The following is a 7,887-nucleotide window of genomic DNA, read 5'->3' on the forward strand; positions in this document are numbered from 1 at the left end:
TATACTCACCTTCACATCTGAAGGACAGTTTTGTTGGATAAAGAATTCTCAGCTGGCAATTTTTCATTTTCAGTATCCTAATTGTATCATCCCACTGTCTTCTTGGCCCCATGGTTTCTGATGAAAAATCTGCACTAAGTCTTACTGGGTATCCCTTGTAGGTGATGGTTTGCTTCTCCCTTTCTGCTCTCAGAATTTTCTCTTTATCTTTGACATTTGACAGTCTGAGTAGTATGCCTAGCGCTATTTGGATTTTCTGATTTGAGTACGGTGTGCTTCTTGGACATATAAGGTCAATTCTTTCGTGAGAGTTGGGAAATTTTCAGCCCTTGTTTCCTCATTGTTTTGTGTTATCATTCAACTCCCTGAACTCCAGATCGATTTTTTTCATTCTTTTCTTATTCAGTTCCTTTCTCTCTTCAATTTCAGCTGTTCTGTCTTGGTATCCCTTATTCTTTCTTCTGTCATTTTGAGCCTGTTGTTGTATGCCTCTAATGTGTTTCTGATCTCACCTATTGTGCCTTTCATTCCATGAGCTCTGCTACTTTTTTATTAAGGATTTCAAATTCTTCTTTGTGCTCACTCAATGTCTTCTTGATGTCATTTATCTCTTTAGCCATATTGTCTTTCAGCTCATTGATTTGATTTTGGAAATTTGTGTGTGTCTTGTTAATTAGTTGTCTCAAATCCTGTCTGTCTTCTGGGTCTTTGATATATTCCTTTTCTTGGGCCATGTCTTCCATTTTCTTAGTATGTTTCATAATTTTTTCCTGATGTCTAGGCATATGATTAGGATTGTGAGTTTACTCAGGTGCTCAATTTCTCTCTCTTTTGTAGGGATTTAGTGGCAGAATGCTATGTTACTGCTGCTCTTTGATTCTTGGTTCAATCTGGGTCTATAGGATTGTTAGTTTCTCAAAACTGCTCTGTGGACCCAGTAATGGGTTGCAGACCCGCTTCCTAGGGCCTGGGGAGGGAGGCTATAAAGGCCAGCAAAAGCCTCTCATCTACTTTTTTTTTTATCCACCCCCCCCTTGTGGCTTGCTTGCTGTATGCCCTCTATGTCCATTTCCTGTGCATTCTTCCGTGTGTATTTATTTTTATTTATCCCCCCCCCCCACGGCTTGCTTGTTGTTTGCTCTCTCTGTCCGTTTGCTGCACGCTCTTCTGTGTTTTCACTTGTCTCCCTTTTTGTCGTGTCACCTTGCTGAGTTGGCTTTCTGCAGCGCTTGCAGGCTGGCAGCACTCCATGGTGTGCGGGCGAGCCTGCCTTCACAAGAAGGCCCCAGGATGCAAACCCAGGGCCTCCCATATGGTAGACAGGAGCCCAGCTGATTGAGCCATGGCCTTTTTCCTCTCTCAATTACTTTTAATTCCCTCTCATGTACTTCCTTGATCTGCCAGCAAATGGCACTCTTTGGTAGCCCTCTCAGTTCAGTGCCTGGTTGGAGTGGGTTTGCTATAACAGACTGGATCGATGTGATATAGATTTCTGCCTGGAGGCTAAGAGCCTTGTAATTCAAACTTTCTCAGAGACAGTTCTTTAACCTTTGCTGGCAGCCCTTTCCCTTTTCCCAGGTAGGAAATAACTCCACTCCCCTCTGCACCCTTAACCATCAGTCCTGGTTAGTACAAAGGGGGATCAGAAGGGCTGGATTTCTTTAGTCCTGGATCTCTTTAGTCCCAAGCTGGCTCCCAAGGCAAACAATGGTGTGGTCCTACCTGGCCCGAAAGGGCTTGTGGGACACAGGAGACCAAATCTGTGGGTCAAAAGCTGAGTTGGCCTTAGGCTGTTTCCCTTTCTCTCCCCTTTCCTGGGTAGATGGATCCCTGGGACCCCCTTCATCTGTAGACACTGGCCCAGAGGCCTGATAATTCAAAAGTGTCTTTAATGTAGGGGAGAGTGCCAGCAGTAGCAGCCACTGCTTTAACTTATAGTTTTGCCATTGCAATTCTTTTTCTTTGTACCCCTCTCTCCTGGCAGGTGTCCAGCCTTCCCCTGGTGTCCCGAACCCTAGAAATTTTTTTCCGGGCTGTTTCTGCCTGTCCTCTAGGCTATTTTTCTGGTAGAGAAGAGAGACCCATGTCTTTCTAGTCTACCGTCTTCCCAGAAGTCCAGTTTTTCTCTTTATTTTTGGTGTTTGATCTTCTGAGTGGTTATGTATCTTGGAGTAGATCTGTTTGGATTTATTCTGATTGAACATGGTGTGCTTTTGGGACAAGTAAATTCATTTCTTTCATGGGAAATCTTCAGCTTTACTTCCTCAACTACTCTTTCTGCCCCTTTTTCCTTCTCTTCTCCTTCTGGGACTCTCATGATATGTATGTTGTTGCCCTTCAGCTTCCTTAGGCCCTGTTCAATTTTTTCCCTCACTTTTCTCTCTCTCTTCTTCCGCTTCAATTTCAATCGTTCTGTCTTTTGCATCACTTACTCTTTCTTCTATCATTTCGCGTCTGCTGTTGTATGCCTCTAATATGTTATTTTAAAGATTTATTTTATTTCTTTCTCCTCCCACCTCATTGTTTACACTTGCTGTCTGCTCTCTGTTTGTCTTCTTTTTTAGGATATACTGGGAACTGAACCTAGGACCTCCCATGTGGGAGGAAGTCACCCAATCACTTGAGTCACCTCCACTCCCTGCTTATTGTGTCTCTCATTGTGTTTCATCACTGTGTCTCTGTTGCATCATCCGCTGCATCATCTTGCTGCATCAGCTCACCACACCAGCCCATCACATCAGCTTGCTGTCTTGCTCATCTTCTTCAGGAGGAACCAGGATCTGAATCAGAGAACTCCCATGTGGTAAGCAGGCACCCAGTTGCTTGAGTCACATCCACTTCCCTCTAATATTTTTTTTTTATTTAACACTTTTTTTTTTGTTGAAGTTAATAGATCACAAGGAATGTTACATTAAAAAACATAAGAGGTTCCCATATTTTTTCTCTTTATTTTTGTAAATTATATTTTTTGAATATATATACATCTTCAAAATGGTGATGCACCCCCCACCCCCATCATTTTTTGTAAATTTTATTTTTTTGAAGATATATACATCTCAAAAAACTACATTGAAAAACATAAGAGGTTGTCATATATCCCCCACCTCTCCACCCCACACCTCCCACACCAACAACCTCCCCCATCATTGTGGTACACTCATAGCGCTTGGTGAACACATTTTGGAGCACTGCTGCACCACATAGATAATAGTTTACCCTGTAGTTTACACTCTCCCCCAGCACATTCAGTGGGTATGGCAGGATATATAAAGTCCAGCATCTGACCCTGCAAAGTCCCCCAAATGCCCCCACATCACATCTCTTCTTCCCTCTCCTTGTCCTCAGCAACTACCATGGCCACTTTCTCCACCTCAACGCTATAATTTCTTATTACTAGTCACAATAGTTTTATAGTAGAATATTAGTAAGTCCACTCTAATCCATATTTTATTCCTCCATTCTGTGGACCCTGGGATGGTGATGTCTACTCCACCTCTAGATCAAGAGGGGGCTTAGATTCTATGTGGATAATGGATGCAATTCTCCTGCTTGCAGTTGTAGACACTCTTGATTCCCTGGTGTGGTGATTGACCATCTTCATCTCCATGTTAGCTGACCTGGGTAAGACCAACAAACCAGACAGTAGGAGTCTCCACTCTGCTGAGGCTCAGGGCCCGGCTGGCACATGGACAGCCCAGAGATTCAAGTCCCCTGAGTATACACTATCCCTAGCACCAACCACAGGTTCAGTAAAAGTGACAGAAGAGCCATGTGTAGAAAGGTCACATCTGAGTCCAGCTCCATCACACTCAGGAGTACAAATTCCAAAGTAGGGCCCTCTGACATGGCACAGAATTCCAAATCCATCTGCCGTGACCTTATACCCTGTGTGTCTCCATAGCCTTCAGGAGAACTAGTACCTGGGGTTGTATCTACTTTGGCTTTTTCTGGGGTCCTGCTGAGGCGTGCATAAGCGTGACCCCTCTGATGACCTCCCAACTCTTTTTTGAAGCCTCTCAGCCATATAAAGTCATTTGTCCTCGCCATTCCCCCTTTTTATTCAAGGTCAAAAAGCAGTTTTTAAGACATTATCCTACATGTAGCCTGAGATATTCTGCTGGTCTGAGTTGACCCTTTTATTCAAGGTCTCTTTCTAGTTGCATCACCAGCTAGTGGTTGGTCGTAATCCCTCGGTTCCAGGGATCTAATATGTTTTTTATCTCACCTATTGTGCTTTTCTTTTCCCTAAGCTCTGTCATTTTTCTGTTCAGGTTTGCAAATTCTTCATTGTGCTATAAGTGTCCTCTTAAAGCCCTTTATTTCTTTAGCCATATTATCTGTCAACTCGTTGCTTTGATTTAGAAGTTTTGTATGAACCTCATTCATTAGTTGTCTCAAATCCTGTGTCTCATCTGGGGCTTTGATATATTCCTTCACTTGAGCCATATTTTCCATTTTCTTAGTATGCCTTGTAATTTTTTGCTGATGTCTAGGCTTCTGACTATGATAGTAAATTTACTCTGATGCTCAATTTCTGTCTCTTGCATAGGGATTTAGTAGTGGGAGGCTGTGTGTTACTGCCATTCTTGGTTCAATCTGTTCTTGCTCTTAGGATTATCCCTGTTTAATGGTGGGAAACAGCAGTGTTTTAGTCAGCCAAAGGGGTGCTGATGCAAAGTACCAGAAGTCTGTTGGCTTTTGTATTAGTCAGCCAAAGCGGTGCTGATACAAAATACCAGAAATTAGTTGGTTTCTATAAAGGGTATTTATTTGGGATAGGAGCTTACAGATACCAGGACATAAGGCATAAGTTACTTCTCTCACCAAAGTTTATTTTTTTTTTTTTTTTCACATGTTGGAGCAAGATGGCTGCCAATGACTATGAGGGTTCAGGCTTCCTGGGTTCCTCCCTTCCAGGGTTTTGCTTCTTTCTGGATTCCAGGTTCCTTCCTTCCCAGTGCTTGCTTCTTCCTGGGGTCAGGGTTCCTCTCTTCCTGGGGCTGGCTTCTCTTTCCTCTGTGAGCTTATTTCCCGGGGCTCCAGCTTAAGGCTTCAGCATCAAACTCCAACATCAAAAACCCTCAACTCAGAAGCGGAGTTAGGGTGTCCGTCTACCACATGGGAGGTCCGCAGTTCAAACCCCGGGCCTCCTTGACCCGTGTGGAGCTGGCCCACGCGTGGTGCTGATGCGCGAGGAGTGCCGTGCCACTCAGGGGTGTCCCCTGTGTAGGGGAGCCCCACGCGCAAGGAGTGTGCCCCATAAAGAGAGCCACCCAGCATGAAAGAAAGTTCAGCCTGCCCAGGAATGACACCACATACATGGAGAGCTGACACAACAAGATGACGCAACAAAAAGAAACACAGATTCTCATGCCGCTGACAACAACAGAAGCGGACAAAGAACACGCAGCATGCAGCAAATAGACACAGAGAACAGACAACTGGGGTGGGGGGGGAGAAGGGGAGAGAGAAATAAATAACTCTTTAAAAAAAAAAAAAGCCTCAACTCTGTCCTTTGCCATGCCTTTTATCGGTGAGTCCCCACCCACCAAGGGGCGGAGACTCAATGCCCTAATTGCATGGCCCAATTAAAGCCCTAATTATAACTTAATCATGCCCAGGTACAGACCAGATTACAAACATAATCCAATATCTATTTTTGGAATTCAAAACCATACCAAACTGCTACAGCTTTTATAAAGGGTATTTATTTGGGGCAAATGATTACAGTTACAAGGCCCTAAATAGTCCAACTCAAGGTGCCACAGGAGGTATGTTCTCACCAAATGTCTGTTGCCACGTGTTGAAGCATGATGACTGCCAATATCTGCAAGGGGCCCAGCTTCCTCCCCTCTCAGCTGTAGGTTGGAGGGCTGGTTTCTTTCTGGGTTCTGCTCCTCTGGTCTCTTCACAAGATCAGCTGTAAACTATCAGGCAAGTTGTTCAGCTCTCTCCGGGACCCCAGGGTCAAGTTCTCTCCTCTGCCATGTCTATGGAGCTCTCTCTTTCTTCTATATATCTGCTTCCATGTTCTTGATCGAGCATCTGTTTATACTGCCACCAAGGGGGTGGGGACTCAACCCTGCATGCCCTAATGTCATGGTCAAATCTAAGCCCTAATCTTGATTTAATCAAGTCAATGTAAAGCCTTTGAATTTAAATCGAAAGGTATCATGCCCAGAGGAACAGACCAGTTTACAAACATAATCAATACCTCTTTTTGGAGTTTTATATATAATATCAAACCGCCATAAGCAGACCAAATTTGTTAGCCAAAAGTTGAATCAGCCTTAGACTGCATCCCTCTGTCTCCCCTTTCCTGGGGAGGGGAACCCCTGCAGCCCCCCTCTGTCCTTAGCCGCCAGCAGAGACAAGAGGATTCAAGGTTGTCTTCTCCAAGGGTGGGGGGAATGGGCACCGGCAGCTGCAGCTTCCGCTTTTACTCACAGTTTTCCTATCGAGGTTCTTTTCCTTTGCCCCTCTCTCTTCTGGGTGGTGTCCAGCCTTGCCCTCATGCCCTAAACCCTAAAACTTGTTTTTCAATTCGTTTCTGCCTGTCCTCTAGCTATTTTCTGGGAGAGAAGTGAGTTCTGTGTCTCTCTAATCCTCCATGTTCCGGGAAGTCTAGATTTTAACATGTTTTAAAAAGGGAAACCTTCCTAAGATTATCCTCACAGGTCAAGAGGAAAGCATTAGCAACATAATACAAGAAAACGAAGATCGGGATACAAGATATCAATCCTTAGCCACACCCAGTTTCTGTCCTGGATATCTAGCCCTAAGGACACCACCCCCTCACCAAGAGACGGCCTTCTCAGAATGTGAGAATCACTACACTTGCAGAGAAATCTCATCGCCTACCACAGGACTTAATCACGTGGAAGATCCACACATGCACACCCAAGCAAGGGACACAATCGTTCTCAAGGGCCCATTCCCTGACGTTTGAACTGCTCACTGTAGGCCCACAGCACCAGGAAGAGGGCTTCCGCACAACAGCCCAGGATGGGCTCTGCCAACCCAAGTCACTCTCTTCTAGACTTCCCCATTCGCACCAAGTGTGGGATGAGGATTTGTTTCTGGTTGCCCAGCAGGGCCATACACCTACCTCTCAGAGACATCCATTAACTTCAGCCAGGTTAGTGGACATCCATACCCTAAAAACAATGCAATTAGCACTGGGAGTCATTCTTCACATGATTATGCAGAACAGTGTCAGACTCCTCTGATCCTCAGTTTTGTGCAGAACTTGGACCTAACTGTGCTGGTTTTAAAAAAGGGGGTGGGTGCTGACTTCAGCAGCCCATATACTAAAATTGGAATGAAACAGGGAAGATTAGCATGGCCCCTGTGCAAGGATGACAGGCAAATTCATGAAGCATTCCATATTTTTGCAGACTTGGCCCAGTGGTTAGGGCGTCTGCCTACCACATGGGAGGTCCACGGTTCAAACCCCAGGCCTCCTTGACCTGTGTGGAGCTGGCCCACGCGCAGTGCTGATGCGTGCAAGGAGTGCCCTGCCACACAGGGGTGTCCCCGCATAGGGGAGCCCCATGTGCAAGGAGTGCGCCCCGTAAGGAGAGCCGCCCAGCACGAACGAAAGTGCAGCCTGCCCAAGAATGGTGCCGCACACATGGAGAGCTGACACAACAAGATGATGCAACAAAAAGAAACACAGATTCCCAGTGCTGCTGCTAAGGATAGAAGTGGTCACAGAAGAACACACAGTGAATGGACACAGAGAGGAGACAAATGGGGGGAGGGGAAGGGGAGAAAAATAAAAAATAAATCTTAAAAAAAAGGGGGGTGTGGGTGCATTGGGGAGCCCCATGCACAAGGAGTGTGCGCTGCAAGGAGAGCTGCCCCATGTGAAAAAAGTGCAGTCTG

The 7,887-nt window shown here is 45.3% G+C and overlaps 1 non-coding gene across 1 annotated transcript; it reads left to right on the forward strand.

Moving 5' to 3' along the window:
• The first annotated feature begins 7,284 nt into the window (after nt 1-7,284).
• LOC111766770 (U6 spliceosomal RNA) lies at nt 7,285-7,393 on the forward strand. The gene has a single exon (XR_002798739.2). It is a non-coding gene; the product is annotated as a U6 spliceosomal RNA (small nuclear RNA).
• Nucleotides 7,394-7,887: the final 494 nt, after the last annotated feature.

The sequence above is a fragment of the Dasypus novemcinctus genome, chromosome 29 (genome assembly GCF_030445035.2).
Source record: "Dasypus novemcinctus isolate mDasNov1 chromosome 29, mDasNov1.1.hap2, whole genome shotgun sequence".
Taxonomy (NCBI): domain Eukaryota; kingdom Metazoa; phylum Chordata; class Mammalia; order Cingulata; family Dasypodidae; genus Dasypus; species Dasypus novemcinctus.